This window comes from Arachis ipaensis, chromosome B08 (assembly GCF_000816755.2).
Source record: "Arachis ipaensis cultivar K30076 chromosome B08, Araip1.1, whole genome shotgun sequence".
Classification (NCBI taxonomy): Eukaryota; Viridiplantae; Streptophyta; class Magnoliopsida; order Fabales; family Fabaceae; genus Arachis; species Arachis ipaensis.
In genome coordinates, this window is record NC_029792.2 from 117,073,681 (window position 1) to 117,076,808 (window position 3,128).

Genomic DNA, 3,128 nt, shown 5'->3' on the forward strand with positions numbered 1-3,128 from the left:
TTGGTTTCAACTCAAAAACTCATCAGAATCAAAAGTTTTGTAGGTTGGAAGTTTCTACTGGATTAATTCAAAAAACAGATTTTTCAGCAGAAACCATTTACTTTCAAACATTTTTATCTTTCAACCAACTGATCAGAAAATTCTGAAATTTTTAACCTTATCAAGGATTACCAGAAAATTATTACACAATTTTTGAGTGGCTAGATTTTTCTCAGAAATCCGCGCAAGTCGCTGCCTAATTTCAGTGACCATATCGATAGAATTTGGCTTAGGTTCTAACTAACCATTTTAGTTTCCTAAGCTTCTCATCATCTTTCTTTATCAAACATAATCCAACATCATAGCTAGCAGCAACTACTCATTATATCATCAACAAACATCATTTACATAAACAAAAATATACAATTACACTAGCCTAACCCCTACCTCGATAGAGTTCACCCTTGCTCAAGAAATCGGTTCTAGCTTTCCCTTTATCTCTTCGGTCAAGGCTCCTCCTCGAGCTAGGATTTTGGGAAGCCTTAAAGGAGGATGACAAAGAAGATCATGCTCAAGAAACTCCTAGAATCATGATGGTGAGGTGAAGATCACATTCGTAGCTTGATGAAGGCTTAATGGAAGTTGGAAAGTTGGGCTCCAAGCTATCAATCTCCTCGGTTGTTCTCTCCTCAATCACTCTCCCTTTTTAAATTTTAGAGAAAAAGACAAATAGGTCCCTGACCTTTTACCCCGTGGACATTTTCGTTCCTGACCATTAGAAAATACTTTTAAGTCCCTAACGTCCTTCAAATTAGGACGGATCAGTCCCTCCGTAAAAAAGTCATCGTCAGACTCAACGGAAAAGTCTGACGTGGCTCCCCTGCTGCTTACCTGGCATGACGGCTGCCCACGTGGCACGTTAGGGAGATGGAGCATTTGGAAAGTGGACAAATAAGTCCCTGGCTTTGAAAACAACGTCGTTTAGATCACTGCCCTAATTCTAAAATTTGTTTGGGTTCTTTGTTTAGGCTGGTGGCTGGTGGTGAGGAGAAGAGGTCCACGTATATTAACAATGGCTACGAAGGGGGCATCATCAACCTCAAGAAGAAGCGTAAGTGGAGTTAGACAAGAAAAGTCTGCTTCAAGCTCAGTTCCATTTGCACTTCATGTTGGAGATGGAAATGATGTCGTCGCCCCGATGTGTTTCTGCGGAGTCTATGCAATAATGTTTTATGTCGAAGACCGTTAGAAACCCTAACAGAATCTTCTTGGGTTGTCCATTCTATAAGGTAAGTTAAAGAATTTTGGCTTTGGTTTGATGTGAGACGGTTGCAGATAGTATCTGATTTTGGGAATTTTGACAGGAAAAGGAAGGTCATTGCAAATTTTTTTAGTGGTTTAACTGGTAGCAATGCCATGAATGGGGATGTTTTAGACTTCGAAAGTGTGAAAGCAAGCGGTTCAAACGATATGGAATTCTTTAGGTTTGATGCACCTGAGAATGAAGACTTATTTGGGGACAGGCCTTTACCTGATTGGGTGGGATGGGGAGAACCTGCCTCAAGCACAAACCCCTTTGTGGATCATGACGAGTCAGATGGTTCTACTAAGCCTCAAGTAGGCAGCCCTAATGTAAGTTCTCCTACAAAAGGCGAATGAAGCCCATCAAATGGATCACCATCAAGTAGAGATTTTAGGGAGGGGGTAGTCCAAAATCAGTTGCGGTACCCTCTCTATTTGAAGAGGATGTTGAATTTGTAGGTGTAGAATTAGAAGGTACTGAAAAGGCAATGGAACAGGCTCTTAAAGAAGGGATAGTTGGGGAAGCAGGACCTTTGAAAAGGAACATAGTCCCAAAAGTGCCAGAGAAGGAAAATTCTGAAGAAGGCAATCCTGGTATGAAGGAATTCAGTGATGCAAATTACTGGAGGGTTGACCAAGAACTTGCTGTTCTGGAGTGATGCACATTGCACTTTGTATATCTTGCTTTCCATTGTTTGTATGAAAAAGAATTGGACCAATAGAATCGGATGCAGCCCCATTCTCAGTTCTCAAAGGCCTAAGTCACAAATTGATGTACAGTATATTTTTATTTCACTTTTTGTCTATGTTTTTTTCTTATCGGATATTTTAAGCTTGTTTATTATTTACAGTTTTGCTTCTAAGGAAATTCGTGCATTAATTGAATCTTTATTCTTGGCATAAACTTTGCTTCTCTTCGAAGTTGAAGTTAATTTGCCTTAGTTACTTGTATTGCTGTAACAAAGCTTGATGGATAGGGTGCTTACTCCTAGACTCCTAGTTCCATAAGTATATATATATATATATTGCACTTTTTTTTTTAAAATGTTGTCTCATGTATTTGGTGATTTTGGTTTATTATTTATGCGAGTTGAACCAACTATTTTTTGTCAGTACTAATTGTCAACATACTATGATACTATTGGAGATTTTAATACCGTTAGAAAAATTTTCCTTGAAGTATTTATCAATTGTAATTTTTCAATTTTTCTGTCTTCTTTGCAGCTGGCTTCTTTCCAGATGGTTATTTTCCTGTCTTCTTGAGGTTGATGATGCCTCCTTCGTAGCCATTGTTAACATACATGGAACTCTTCTCCTCACCACCAGCCATCAGCCTAAACAAAGAACCCAAACGAATTTCAGGATTAGGGCAGCAATCTAAACGACGTCGTTCTCAGCGCCAGGGATTTATTTGTCCACTTTCCAAATGCTCCATCTCCCTAACGTGCCACGTGGGCAGCCGTCATGCCAGGTAAGCAGCAGGGGAGCTACATCAGACTTTTCTGTTGAGTCTGATGGTGGCTTTTTGATGGAGGGACTGATCCGTCCTAATTTTAAGGACGTCAGAGACTTAAAAGTACTTTCTAATGGTCAGGGACGAAAATGTCCACGGGATAAAAGGTCAGGGACATATTTGTCCTTTTCTCTAAATTTTAATATCTAAAATTATCCTCCCTCTCTTGTTCTCTTGTTAAAGCTTCAAAAATGAGGGTGAGAATGTCTATTTATAGTGTGGTGAATGGTGTGGTATGTTGCCACCAAATCAAGGAAGAATGACACTTGTTTAATGGCATGTGTTTCTTCATTAAATGCTTCCTAATGAGTCATCACTCTTGGCCAAGTTGTGA

General features: G+C 39.4%; 1 pseudogene; it reads left to right on the forward strand.

Moving 5' to 3' along the window:
- LOC107612093 lies at positions 1,372-2,008 on the forward strand (annotated as a pseudogene).